The sequence below is a fragment of the Physella acuta genome, unplaced genomic scaffold, assembly GCF_028476545.2.
Source record: "Physella acuta isolate Inbredline_101_S28 unplaced genomic scaffold, ASM2847654v3 ptg000189l, whole genome shotgun sequence".
In the NCBI taxonomy this organism is placed as follows: Eukaryota; Metazoa; Mollusca; class Gastropoda; family Physidae; genus Physella; species Physella acuta.
Window position 1 is genome coordinate 116138 of NW_026731708.1, and position 15752 is coordinate 131889.

Sequence of the window (15752 nt, forward strand, 5' to 3'; positions counted from 1 at the left end):
AATTGACGTCTTCAAGTGAGCTTGCTGGGCTGTGATTGTGGTCCAAAGATTTCAGCAGACTATGAGCCTCCCCCTGCCCTGAGGCCCAGTCAGCAGACGACTGAGTCAAATCCTCCACTTTCAGACGCTTGTACGGACTGACTAGTCCACCGGCATCACCCTGCTGGTGCCGGTTTTTTTCTGCGGTTAAAAGACTTGTTTCAAGGTCATTTTCAAAGTCACTATCACCCGTTTCCTCCAGGTCACTGTCCATGTCACGACGTTTTAAACAGTTCTCCATCACAGAGCTGCAAAAATAGAGAAATTATTAGCAACGTCTTATATTAGATTGATAAGTATAGAATAAACGGAAATGGTAAGACGAGTTATGTAAAAACCCCATGTAAGAAAGTATAAGCTTGCAATAAATAGTGATACTTTTTATAGAAATACAAGCCTCAGACTTGCTGGGCGATAAAGTTGATGAAATAGATTTGTCTTTCATTGACCTCGTCTAATGAAGGTTAGTACAACGTTAAGACACCTTTTTTTTCGCCGACTAGAGTCAGGTACCCACCAGAGCTGGGTGGACTCATGGACGTCATACACACTCGAGCGTGTTCATGGTGACCCGCGATTATTACACTAAACAACACTCTCGAAGAAACAAAGAAGCTCAGTAAAGACAACACATATTAATAGTTTAAATATTTACTCTGAATTTACTCTGAATTTAAGCCCAAACTGTGTTGACGCTTAGACACCATGCTCAGATATGGATGAGCAAACTTTATGTTAAGAGAGAGGAGTTTAAAGTAAACTACTACACTAGCGTGTAAGGATCTTTCTCCCACGATCTCTGTCCCCAAATGTTTCAGCAAGCAAAAGCCCCCCCCCCCCCTCCCATACCCCTGGACGAAGAAACGACAAATCTTCGCCTTGAAACAAACACAACAGAGTTCCTGAGCTAACATTGTCGGATTGTTTGAACGGATTGGAAGGGGAAGCCACCGCAATCGCCCTTTGGTCAGTGGAGTCGTGTTGATATTTTCATTAGTGTTTGAATGGGTGACAATATCAACTCCTCGCTGTTTACCCATGCTGCCGTTGACGTACCGCGGAGAAGATTCTTCAAATCATTTAACGGCTCTTGGTATTGTACGGGCCCTATTGAGACCGCTCGCCGTGTTTAGACGTAACTTGTGAACACCCCTTGGACGAGAAACAGCCTGTAAACATATCTCTAAGCCCTGTGATAAGATGAAGATGGAGCGTGCAGTTTTGTTGACCAGGAACGTATTTGACGTGTCATGATCTATCCCCCGGGCTGACGACGACAAAGCGCGAGGTGCCACCCTGGAGATGAGATCCTAGGTTGTGTGTCAGAGGGTATTGACACCTTCCCTTTCATACCTGTCACGTGTGTCAACAGGCCTGATACAGTTAAACACATGCTTTCTTTTTTTGCACCTCCATCTTAGACCAGCCAAACATCGCGTAACGTGTTTAATGTCAAAACAATCTTCAGGCCATGTAAACATTGTAACGGTTTAAGATATTTTTTTTAGAACAAATAGTAAATAATCAGCAACGATTCCACACGTTTTAAATATGTTAACGATTTAAAATGGAGAAGGGAAAGGGACTGAACCGCCTAGAAAAAGACAACAATTCAAATAATGAAGTAATTAATTGTTCTAGTTTTCAATATGTGTAAGCGTAGCCAATATTGACGTATCAATACAAAAAGACACCATAAAATAATTAAGCAAAAAGTTAAATAGTTAACTTAGACTAAGAGATTTTTCATGATGGATCCTGACGTCAGTCACAGCTCCGATGAACTTCGTGATTAGCCTCTTGCTGCTAATTATCCCAAAACGGGGTTTCCCCGCAATCAGCAAATGATGCGGCGCTTACTAGAGACAGCAAGCCAATCAGATAAGAGCGAGCATCTAACACGTAGCAATGATGTAACGAGCGACAGCCCAGTATCCCTTTCGTAAATATAAAAATCCCGTGTACCTTCACTTCTAATACACATCACAGTTTCCACAGAGACCGACCGCTGTGTCCCTAAACCCTAAACAAAATAACCACCTAACAAGCGGTTGATTTAGATCGGCGACTGATGTACATGTGTATATTTACTCTTGGCGGGCGCCGGTAACGATTTAATTTAACTAGCTTGACTAGGCTAAACTGTACAGATAATTGCAGATCAGTAATCAAGTCATTGTGTGGTCATCTGGACGAACGAAGGGACGTAACAAAGTAATTATCGATGGCAGACATTCGTTGATGTCAGCTTAATGTCTCAGTGACCAACTAGTTATTACAATGGAACATTTATTTCCGGTCAACAAATCTGCACTATCATCCGTTGATGAAATTAGTTTGAAGTACTAAAATTGACTCTAATTACTATAGGTAATGGATCTAAACGTTTGTTATGTGCTATTGTTAAGCTTATCACATTTATAGAGTATGAATATCTCTCTGTGTATGTATGTGTATGTGTGTGTATATATATATATATATATATATATATATATATATATATATATATATAAGCAGAAAGCTATCAATCACTACATTGCAGACTACTTAAGATAGAGACGATAGGGCTGTAATATATATCGCCTTCTTCGAAGTCTGGTTTGTTGATCGAACCCTTTGAAGTTATTGCAAACCGTAACAAATGACCGCAGTAATATGACATTAATTGCTTTTAAAACTTTTGGCGCTGCCATTTTAGAGTCTAGCACGAGCCTCCAGCTGCGCGTGCCAAGATGGACCACGTCCGGGCCACGAGCGTCTGGTCCAGCGGCTAGAAGCTAATAGCGCTATCCACCAGGCCACGAGACAGCTACCCTTCTTCCTTGCTCCCGGTAGAATTCCAACGTGTGTCCAACCTTTCCTGTGCCCTGAGTGTCCGTCTGGCCGTGTACCGGCTACAAGACAAATGTGAGTGTATGATACACACCCATAAAACGCCGGCTTCACGTTAACCCAGCGAGACTAGCCCGGGGATGGCCAGTCCCCGGGGGACATATTTAGTGTAGAATCGAAGGACAGATCAAACAACTAGAACCGCCTTAGTGACGGATGAGAGCCGGCTCGTGGATGCACAATGTAAACAACCCGATAACTTTATGCCTTGATGGGGCATTTATAGAGGGGGGACAATTTATTACTCACCGGGCTGACGAGCAGGCACAGATTGTCTTGGAATATCTTTAAACGGTTAAGCGAGTGTTGTAATTGACGGATCTCAGCATTAACTCGCCACCAAACAGAAATAAAATAGGCATGTTATGGGAGGACACAGATTGTCTTGGAATATCTTTAAACGGTTAAGCGAGTGTTGTAATTGACGGGTCTCAGCATTAACTCGCCACCAAACAGAAATAAAATAGGCATGTTATATCGTCAATTGTGAAACAGTGACTAACTAGATCCTCTGGACAATGTTGCAGCTCAGTGTCGACATTTACATCAACTAATGGGTATTTCGTTTTTAAGAGTACAAAACACAGACAACAGTTTATCATGCTAACGTTTAGTAAATCTTTGAACTTCAGTAGTGGGACTATTTAACTACCGCTGACTGACCACGGAAAGTAATTCACGGGGGGAAAAGATAAACACTGGATAGTCTCTCTTTGGTACGGGCCTACTTGTGTTTGCTAGTGGATAGTGGAAGATGAATGCATACATAAAGCTAACTTCAGTAAAATTTATAAAGCGATTTATTTAGCCATCATTGGTCAAGTTTATATTCAGTAAACATTGATTTATCCTTTGTTTTGTAGAATTAATTTGAAAAATAAAAACATTCGATAATCAATATAACTATTCATTGGCAAATTTAATTACTACAAAATGTGTGTACTAGATTCGCGTGTTACAGACACAAAGAAACTTTAAGAGACTGAACATACATCCCGCAGGAATCAATCAAGAAAGATAATGTTTAGTGTATCGAGTGAACGGGTAGAAATGATAACACCGCAAATCACAGGTGAAACTTACTTTACAACGTCTGACACAAAAGAAGAATCCATCGAGAATTTAAGTATAAACAACACAAGAAACAAGTTGTCGAGCGAAAAACATCATCATAGCTGGAGTACTAGTGGTGGAGATTGGTGTAAATTATTATCTAAATGTACGGCCACGTAACATGAATATTTCATGTGTTCTAACGCGATGTGTACACACAATCCTTTTGTCTTTATATCTGCTTCCTAGCGCCAAGCCAATGAATTTCAAAACGAAGGAAAAAAAAAAAGAAAAAAAAAAACCACCTCTCGGCTGACCTTAGAGAAGGAGGGAGTTTGTTATTATCAACAGTCCTGACAGGTAGGCCTTCCAAAATCGGGACAAACTTCTCAAGGCTCGCGATAGCGACTTTGGTATAATCTATTTCACGCTTCTCGGGTTGCTTATCCAGGGGCGCCCGTTCGGACAGGGTGGGATAAGGGCGCTCATTCGGACAGCAGTAGTGTGGGATATAAGGTTACTGACCGCCGGACAGCAGTAGTGTGGGATATAAGGTTACTGACCGCCGGACAGCAGTAGTGTGGGGTATAAGGTTACTGACCGCCGGACAGCAGTAGTGTGGGATATAAGGTTACTGACCGCCGGACAGCAGTAGTGTGGGGTATAAGGTTACTGACCGCCGGACAGCAGTAGTGTGGGAGGTTACTGACCGCCGGACAGCAGTAGTGTGGGAGGTTACTGACCGCCGGACAGCAGTAGTGTGGGAGGTTACTGACCGCCGGACAGCAGTAGTGTGGGAGGTTACTGACCGCCGGACAGCAGTAGTGTGGGAGGTTACTGACCGCCGGACAGCAGTAGTGTGGGAGGTTACTGACCGCCTCACGTGTACCACAATGCCGGCCCTCATAAGTTGTTGTGATAAGAGATGTTTTCTACGGCCACTGCCTAGATGTTATCTTTACAGGAAGGCTTCAACTCGTGTTATCTTCATATCGAGTAGGAAAAAAAGTCACAGGAAAAAAAAACACAGGAAAAAAAAACACAGAAAAAAAGTCACAGGAAAAAAAGTCACAGGAAAAAAAGTCACAGGAAAAAAAGTCACAGGAAAAAAAGTCACAAATATATATTTGCATGATACTTGTTAATACTTTTATGTATTAAATATTCAGAGAGTGCAAATTAACTTAGGATTAATTAAATGTAATGTAATGTGTGTAGGCTGTATACGCATAGGAATTTTTATAATTCATCTAAAAATATTTAGTATGAAGTATGTAGATTGTAATTATTTTAAACTTAAGATTAGTAGCGTTTAATAGAATGCTCCAAAGTCCACGGTTTTAATCCTGGTTTTTTTTAAATACCAACATTAAATTACCGTGAAATGGTAAGTTCGTCTGACTTGCTGCCCTCAACTCATGGCCACAATAGTTATGTTTAGATGTTTAGTTCAACCACCTTTACTGCCCACATTTATCACGCTCATTACATAACACAACTTAGGATCAAAACAGAAAGTCGACAAGGTTCAAATGCTGTCATTGACGCATGACGTCAACAACACAAAATATGTTCGGACAAAGCCTACTGAGGAGAGGCCGACCAGAGAATAGCCTACGGCAAAATGTGCCTAAATTTTTTTTATAGTTAAATTTTCTACCGCGTTTTTAACTAAATACGTAACAAAAGTTGAGGTTGTTGTGTAAATTATATTAGAGTATTTTTACTTACAATTGTTATAAACCATAATGCTTTTAAGTCTATAAATAATTTATGCTATAAAAAAAGACAACCCACAACAAGAAACATACAAAATTTTACAATTCTAAACAAATAAAAAAATATTTCTAAAAATATTTTTGTGACTTTTTTTCTGTGACTTTATTTCTGTGACTTTTTTTCCAAAATTTTTTTTCCACTGTGACTTTTTTTCTGTGACTTTCTTTCCTAGCAAAAACTGTGACTTTTTTTCTGTGTTTTTTTTTCCTGTGACTTCTTTTCCGTTTACCCAAGAGACACGAGGGCTCAAGAACGGTAGTTGTGTAATAAGTTTTACAAGTTCACATTTAAACAATTTAAAGTCAGAAAGTTAACAAATATAAAACATAAGTCTTGCGCAAGTTGGAGTAAAATGCACACTGTCCTTATATCAAGCAACACCACACCATTAAACATCACACCTAGCAATGGAGAATTTTTTAATGCATTTTATTTTTTTTGATATGTATATAGGTCGATATTAGAAGAAAGAAATACCAGTTATAAAAATAAGTAAGGGCAATACAAGTTACATTTTAGAAAATGGTATGTATGTGCGGCATCAATATATACATTCAGAGAGACTCGACAAATCAAGATATTTTAAACCTCTAAGTCGGGCTCAACGAATATATGAGCATGGCTAATCAACAAAACAATTCCCTCCGTTTTTTCCCCAAACTGATTTATACAGCTGTGGTGGGGGGGGGGGGGGGGACAAAACGAGTCATGGCGGGCCCCACGTCACACAAGGAAAATACGGGCATCGTAAGGGACATAACTGTCAAGACCAGCTAAATTTGTTGCCGGCTCCACTTCAAATTAAAGAAACAATTAAAGAACGGCTGGGTGCTCTAAACCCGCAGTCTGTGTCGTGTTATTTGCCCTGGGTATATTGCACATACCGCCTTTTAATTGTATTTACTCTAAGTCATTTGTATTATAAAGCACACCAACGACAGCTACAACAACTCGCTTTATTTTTTTATTTTTTTAAATTGTCAGTATATGAATCAGGCTAAACATGTAACAATATGTCAGACAAAGAATAGTATTCATCTTTCTTTAATCCCGCACTACAAAAACGAGAATGCTTGTAAATGACTGCCATTACATTCAAAAGCTTGTATCAAGAAATGTAATATTACATCATAGAAACAGCTGACTTTTTTTCATTTCGTGTCATCGGTGTACGCTTTGTCGCCTCCACAACTCCTTGCAAGCAAATTGTAGGTTAGATTTGACATTCAGCTGTAAGGCCGATTGAGACGGGGCACAATGCCCCAATCAATTGTACTCCGCCTACCGCGATAGGGAAGAGAAACGGAAGATTGCTCCAGATCCACTCCCACTTCCTAATCTCCCCGACCCAATATTACAAGAGAATAGAATCAGTTCACCCAGGGCCGGGGTGGAAGAATAGGCGAGCTTCAGCCTGACACAAGCAGTCCGCGTTTCTACCCATCTATTTTATCTCACGGCAATTACACCATCGGAAGACGGCGCATTCCTACTTGGTCATTATCAAGATGGGAATCTGGCATGGGTATTATTCATGTTGAAATGAACATGGTAGAAAGAAAGCGGGCATTGAATTTGTTGAGTAATTACAATGGTAAAATGTAACATTTTTAAATGCAGGGCTGAATAATAAAAGCAACGTATGAATGAATTGCTATGGTTAAGAATAAGAAGTGCAGATTTTTTTTAAACTTTTAAAACAAAAATGAAAACATCAGCATAACGTTGAGGAACTTATTTAGCATAATTTAATTACACGCCATTCATTATACATGACAGCTGAGGTCAAGACTGTTTACTAGGTTAAACATGACCTCTGAAAACCACCACTCATTTGTATGATGTGACAAGCCATAGAACTTAATCGTAACATTAACCAATATAAGACTGCTTTCCTGTTTAGATTTAGAAAAGAATGATAAACAGAAAAAAAATACATTAAAGGAGAGTTCTTTCACCATAGATTGTTACAATCAAAATAGTTGACTACAGAGCCTGGTTCAACTATTTAAACCCTGCTTAGAACTAGCAGACCTACATAGCTGTGCCTACTGGTGCAAACTTAAATGTTCCTGTACAAAAGTCAAGCTGGCGCACAGACGCATTGAGAGAAAATGTTCCTTACAAAAGAAGCGAATGAAAAGAAAGTTTTGAAATGACAGCGGCACGCTAGGGGCGCGTGTCTGCGATGGGGAAACTCAAGATAGCAGTACGGGTCAATGAATCTATTTGGACACGGATCAGATATTCTGGGGAGGGGGTGGGGTGCTTAGCAGCCCACACGGTCGCACGATAGGGTCTGTTTACTTTTTAATTACCTCTATTTGAGAACATTCTCGTAAACTGAGTTTTAAAAACTTTAATTGGTTCTGAGTTCATTAAAATACTAATACAATAAAGATAGTAGTTTAACCTTTAATGTAGAACCAATATATATTGTATATTATTAATGGTATTTCTATTTATACTTGAATTAATTAAAATTAATTAATTAGACTCCACCAAGACAGTGTCAATACATGCAGTGCTAAGTGAGCAAGTGTCCCTGAGAGAAAACAATACAAGCCCACACGCCTGCACGTGAGAACCAATGGGCGCTCACCGCCAATTTTAAACTAAGGGGGTCAGGGTCTGCCCGTGTTGACGGTAAAAAGCGCGTACAGTCGATCTAGGGGTGAAAAGGTCGTAAGGTCAGGCCGACTAAAGGGTGAGAAACAACGTCTATTTTTAGCTGTAAGATGCTACACCACGGACGAAACTGATCGGATTTTATGGATGACATTTCCCTTCTGCCCTAGAAAGTGGTGCCATTAAAAGTTGACCACAGCAATAACATTTAAAGAAAAACGATAAAATGGACTGTAAGCCACCACTAACAGATGCACGGCAAAAGGATGCACCATGCATAGAGAAGAAAATAAAAAACAATATCTAGGCATAACTAATACAAATTAACCGTTTAGAGAACCTGTCTACAGTTACTTCTTTAAAAAATGAGTTTATTGTTTCTATAACTAAAATAAATTAACTATTTAAAGACCCATCTATATTTACTTTTTAAGAAAATTAGTTTACTGGCTATAAAAAGAACAGGAGAAACAGGGTGGTTGAATTAAAATAGTCTAAAAACCTTTTCCATTGTTTAGTTCAAGTTTGCTAGGCTGGTAGAAAAAAGTAATCAATAAAATTGACATGGTAAATGTCTTAAAAGTTTACAATGCAATAATCATGAATTTAAAATCAGAAGTCAGCAGTTTTTTTTACATGAAGCAAAGTGCAGGAAGATAGGAATGAATTATCACAAAACTACAATCAAATTGGGCCTACACACAACATGAAAATCAAAACTTAACTTTATTGAAAAACCTAGTCCAATCAGAATTACACCCGAACAAGCCAGCAAATAGCAGGACATCAACCAAAATTGTGTGTCATCCACAGAAAATTGGAATTTTGACACTTCCACTCTACATTTGGATGTGATAAAAGCATGACCCCTAGCCAGCGACACAATTAGAATGTGACATAAGTATTCAGGTTTTACATGCGATGTCATAATTGTGACTGTTATAGTCCACAAATGCTAACCCAAAAATCTTGCGTTTGGATCCTGGACTGGTCGACCGAACATTTGATGTTCCATCTAACAAACTACACTTTTAAAACAGTTAATATAACGCTTTTTAAAACACCAGCAAAGAACTAGTCACATTGTCATTACAGACACATTTTTAACAAAAAATTTGGTGACAAATCAATAAATTATTTTAGGAACCAAATTTAAAGACCACATTAGATTTTCAATATGTTACCTTTCACGTTCCTTTAGCTCTTCCTTTGATTGATTTGTTCCCTTTTTACTAAATCACATTAATAGCAAGTCTCTACAGTTTTCCTGTAAAAAAACAAAACAACAAGAATTAAAACATTAGATAAGTTGTTGATAGCTTCAATTTTAAAATTCTCAATTTACAAAACCTTTTAACTTGCAAAAGATATCAGTATAAACGACAAATTGAATGTTAAGTCTGTTTAAAAAAACAAAGATGATACATTTTCTCTACAGTTCAGATTTTGCTACTGCAACCTTTATTTCACAATACATTACTTATCATTGAAACCATTTTTCTCATGCACATTCACAAGAAATGGTATTTGATGTTGTCTGACAATGTGTGACATCACACTAACATTCTTTAATTAGCATTATAATATCATTAACTTTGGGGTTAATATTTTTCTCTGTAAGCATGCTATTAAAGAAAGACTTATTTTCTGCTTACAATTATTCAATACAATGGAAAAGTGGGTTTAGATGGAACGTCACATAAATAACAAATTGACTCATGGAGAATAAGTAAATGAGAAAAAAAAAATTACAGATTTATGGCATAATCTTTATGTTATATTTATTAACCATTTCATGTTGTTATCTATGTTTCCTTCTGATGTAGCCTGAGATTGAACAAATGTTACATAAGGTTAATTCTTGTCAATGTTAAACATAACACTGGTGAGTTGCTCATATGAAATTTTTTTATTGTAGTATTCTTGGTACTAAAGTGTATATTTATCACTTATTTGGATAAAAAAGCAGTTTCTCCTGACAAAAGCAATGAACCAATTTGCATCTACATCTTTATTGGGTAAATGAAGTTCAGTGTAAAATTTAAATCAGATCTTTTTCCAAAGAGCAATTTTTATAACACTCAGTAATTCTTGATTGTATATTCAGCATATGTGTGTGCGGCATGATAGGTTCTGACTGAAATTTTAATTCATTACATCGACCATATAGACTTGTAACATAATACACGAGCGGACCAGCGGCGTATCATACGCAGCTATTTAGTTGTTTTAATTTTCTACTTTTCGGTAATTCATAATTTGTGAATTTAACAGTACCAATGCTGCCACTGAAAATATTTGCTTTAAAACACTATCAGTAGATCATTAAGGACGATACCCACCCCCCCACAGTGAAAGCAGCCTCCTCTTAGTTACCTCCCCTAAGTTTAAAATCATTTCAAACTAAATTATCTGCCCCTAATAGCCATCACTAAACCCGGCTCTACATTGTAAACATTTAGCATGAACCACAGCTCACCAGACCATGTGGGGTGGTAGGGATATGCCTGGAGAGGAAGAGAGGGGGCTGCTAGGCGCACTTACAGCTTGGTGTTTTCTATGGTCTCCAAGACGAGAATAATATATATAGATGTTACTGTGTAATCAAACCAGCCAGTTATTAGGACCAATATTATAAGGTCCTGATGTGAAGTCAAAGAGTGTTTGGAATCATATACCAATAACATCATGCTTCTTTAAGACACATTTTGAGACTCCCATTCAGGTGATTCCCTATAGCCCCACCCCCTTCCCTTCCATGAGTATGGCCTCATTACAGATCTACCCTCCTGAACAGAGTGAATTAACATGTATGCCAAGGTAAGGCTTCAGTCTTTTTGTTTATAAGATTACATGCAAATGTTCCCTAAACAAACTTTGCTATTTTTAGCACACTTAGCCCATAAATTTTAAGCTAAGATCCTTAGGGGCCTCTTTAGCATTGCCAAATTTCCTTTGATCTAATTATATTCTTTGTAGCATTAGAAGTTTCACCATTTTCAGGTTGGTGACACCACTTGTATATCACCAGTACTTGATGGTATATTTAACAACAATCAGTTACCAAAAATGCTAAACATCATGTACGGCAGTGGTGTAGCGAAGTCGGGTGTCACCTGGTGCGGCACTTAATGGTGTCACCCCCAGAGGCTTAGCTACCCTTCCTGGGGATAAACTTTCAATTTTCGATTTGCACCCCCCCCCCCCTAAAACTTTCAATTTGCACATATATTTTGCTATTTTTTGCCTTGGTGTCAGCCCCCTAAATGGTGTCACCCGGTGCGGTCCGCACCTCCCGCCCCCCCTCCTCGCTACGCCACTGATGTACGTATGGAAAATGTTTTGATTTTACTGTTTCAAGTTGAACATTTTGTTAGACTGAGACACTTATTTTTATGATCAGTTATTACACTTGTTTATTTCTCTAAAATTACCAATTTTTAATTTTAAAGGCCCCCCCCCCCCACATATGATAGAAAGTTTTGTCTGTTGTCTAGTGGATAATTACAGATATAGGTGATGGCTTGCTTGTAAAGCTTTCATTGCTTTTACTTCCTAAATAGTGAATATTAAAACACAAAATTTTTACATGCATATGTAAACGCCCCCCCCCCCCCTCCGATGACAAACTCCTGCCTACTACAACACTGCAATTAATCAATGTTGTATCCCCCCCCCCCCCGATCAAAATGGAAATTTATATAGAAAATATATAAATTTACCAGTGTCCCGTCGCGTCCCCCCAAAAAAATCAAGTCGTGTCCGTCCTTCACCGTCCGTCCCAGAGAAAAAAGTCTGAAAGAAACACTAGCCCTTATTAACAAATTTTTACAAAACTTTTACTTTTTATGTGCAATTTTGGGTTTTGGTGGCAGTCTTAAAATGTCTCATGGTGCAGAAATCTTCTCCCCCCCCCCCTTCCCTGTCTGTGACACCACTGGTGCTGTTTGTTTGTTTTTAAAATTTTAAAGCAAAATATTTAAGATAACACTGTTTTAACAGAGACAATTTATTTATTGTCACTTCTTTTAATTTTTTGTTTGGGTCCACTTGGTAGATTACTGCCTGGCCTAAACAGTTCAATGGATATAAAGATAATTCTAACCATTAACAACATGGCAGTGTAGTGTGAGTAAGCTAGTGAGCAGTATCAATCAGTAACTGAATAAATCTTGATAGGTCTAGGTAGGACACTCTAGTGAAGTCTAGTGTCTAGATCTAGTAATAGACACTAATAGATCCTGGCTTAGTGTGCAAGCTAAAATAGGCCCTAAAATATTTTAAAAGTAACTAGATATCTAGATCTAGATCTAGATTCTAGATAGATCTAGGCCTACACAGACTCAGAATCAAAATCTAAGCAATAGTGGTGAAATTAATAGATTCTATTTCTAGGGGCAGGGGGTGGGGGGTCTAGAAAGATCTAGATTCTAGATCTGTTTACTAAATTAGACTAGATCTAGATCTAGATGTCTAGATCTAGTAATAAATAGTAAATAAATAGTACAACACACAGACACAGTACACACTTAAGTTAACACAGCCGGTACAGAATGTGCAATGGTGTGTAACAGAAACACGCTTGTCCGTGACCTGTGTAGTAATAACAATGGACATAACAATGAAATTTGTTTCCCCATGTATCGTATTCGACATATTTTTGCCTTGCCCTCGCCTAGTCTTCTACAAGTGACTACGGCTACCACTACCATTCATTCTTAACTTCGACACGAGCTCTGTTAGAGAACAACAAAATACAAGATCTAGTTTATGTAAAACAAAAAGTAGACTTACCTTTATATACTAAATTGGAGAATCAGTTTATTTAAAATCTGTCAAATGCACTGATGCTTTTCATAACACAGTTTTGTCGTTACTATTTAAAAAACATGATCAACAACAACACAAAGAATTTTCCCTGTTAGGCCTTGTATTCTAGCAGACGAAATCTCCACTTCCGTTTCTCTACACTCGGCTAAGTTGAACGAACCGCCATTCAGTGACGTCACTTGCATTGCTCTTTTTGTTATCAGTGTCAAGGCGAACAGGTGTAGGCTAAAGATGTAATCTTACAAAATACAAGGCCTTATAAAAAGCATCGATAATGTGCGCTACAACACGCACTTTATTAATATGAAATGGATTTCTCGATTTTGAATACAACTTGGGTCGGCGTGGTCGAGTCGGTAAAGCTCATGGTTGCTAATCCGAAAAGTCTCGAGTTCGAACCCTCGGGCAGATGAGGCTCGTTAGCTAGGGACAGCCACTCTTCTAGGAGAGACAACTCCAAAATTAAACAACTGCTGCCTTGTAGTTTGTTCTTGGTTGGACAAAGGCTATGGAAGCAAATCCAAAAAGAAAAGCAGGCTGAAATCGGAGTCAATGGCCTCAATGGCGCATAACTAGTTGACACGTACCGCTTAATTGTGTTGGAGGCGTGGTCGAGTCGGCAAAAAAGCTCATGGTTGATAAATTCGAACAAAGTCTCGAGTTCTAACCCACTGGCAGATAAATCTCGATCCCCTTCAACACTAACAATTAAGAACGAAGAAGAAGAAGAAGAATACAACTTAGTCTGATAGGCTGTAGAAATATAATGTGTAGTAACGTGTTTTACAAGAATAATTACTAGTAGTGGCGTCGCTAGGCCGGTTGCGGCACTTAATGGTGTCAAACTCCCCATCAAAACCAAAAATATTATGTAATCGTATATACTTTGCAACGGTTTCAGTTGGTGCCCCCCCCCCCCCCCCCCCCCTAATCCCATGTGTTAGGTTTGAACTGTGCATAAATGATAGCAACGATGCTCATCTTTATTGATACAGCTGGGTGTTTTGTTCTCGTTAGTAAGTTTACGTCCTGGTTTCATCCCCTCCCTCCCTCCCTCACATACACTCACACGCTGGTCGAGATTTGTCAACTAGTACTTTAAGACTATTTAATTCTAATTAATCATTAATTAAATTGAAAAAAAATGTTCTTCTGTACATTTTGCCTTTTTTTTCCTTGGTGTCACCCCCTAAATGGTGTCACTGAGTGACATTTTGTAATACTTAAAACATGTTAGCTAAAAGCTGTGGCGGTAGATTTGTGCCTGTTGTCACTTGTCTGTTAATATTGGAAAGATAGTTCTGATCTTGTGGTAAAGCTATATATAGGCCTGCAGTATCGGCCCAGAGTATCGGCCTAATGAAGATACACGGATAGACTTTAAAAGGCCTATAGTATCGACCTACGGTATCGGCCTAATGAAGATACACAGATAAACTTTAACAGGCCTACAGTATCGCATACAGTATCGGCCTAATGAAGATACACGGATAGACTTTAACAGGCCTGCTAAAATCACTTCCGGATTTGAAACATGTAATAGCCGGCGGGCAGTACGATATGACAGATGGTTGGTTACTATGACAACACACCCACTCTACTCCCCCTATACACAGCCGTGAAAGCGTGAAAGGTTGTGTACCATGAATTGAAAGTGTTTTTCTAGGCCAAATCTTCTTCTAGCCCATATCTTATTTCTCAGAGGGTCATGCGTGATTGGTTGTTAGGGGGCCAAAATAAAATCTGGGTTGACCCAATGGCGTCATTCATACCAGTATTATTTCATGAATCTAACCAAATCAGTACACATAAACTGCAGTTTAGCATTGTTCAAACAATTTACATAACTATCTCAGAGAGGCGTAGCAGGGGGGGGGGGGTAACATATGTCCCCGGGCGCCGACCTTAAGAGGGGGGGGGCGCCAAAATGGGTTGGAAAAACAAATTAAAATATCATTTTAGCTGCATTTTTGCATTATAAATATAAAAATATATGGTGGAAGGGGGGGGGTGCAAATCGAAAGTTTGAGGGTGTGGGGTGTAAATTGAAATTTTGCTCCCGAGGGGGCGCCAAATTGAAAGTTTGTCCCCGGGCGCCGAAAAGGGGCGCTACGCCTCTGTAACTATTGTATGAAAAAATATATCACATACTTATTTATCAAAACTTTTTCTAAAATAGCATATGAATTGAAGAAGAAAAAACACGCCCAAATCTTAGTGAGACACGTTTTAATTTTTGAAAGAAAATTACTTTTGAGGAACTATTTTGAAGATATGTAATATTATTAGCGTATTTTTTTGTTTACATTTTAATATTTTTAAGTGCGAATATTTCAAGGTGAGCCAAACGATCTGAGGCCATCACTGGTTGACACATGTCATCTTGATGTGGATGTTGTAGGACACATGTCATGTGGATGATGTAGGACACATGTCAAGTGGATGATGTAGGACACATGTCAAGTGGATGCGTTAGGACACATGTCATGTGGATGATGTAGGACACATGTCATGTGGATGCGTTAGGACAC

The 15752-nt window shown here is 38.7% G+C and overlaps 1 long non-coding RNA gene across 1 annotated transcript; it reads right to left on the reverse strand.

Moving 5' to 3' along the window:
• Window positions 1-21: 21 nt before the first annotated feature.
• Window positions 22-13309, reverse strand: LOC131936841 (uncharacterized). The gene is made up of 3 exons (XR_009386104.1): window positions 13186-13309; window positions 9576-9658; window positions 22-287 (listed from the first exon to the last, which is right to left on the reverse strand). It is a non-coding gene; the product is annotated as an uncharacterized LOC131936841 (long non-coding RNA).
• Window positions 13310-15752: the final 2443 nt, after the last annotated feature.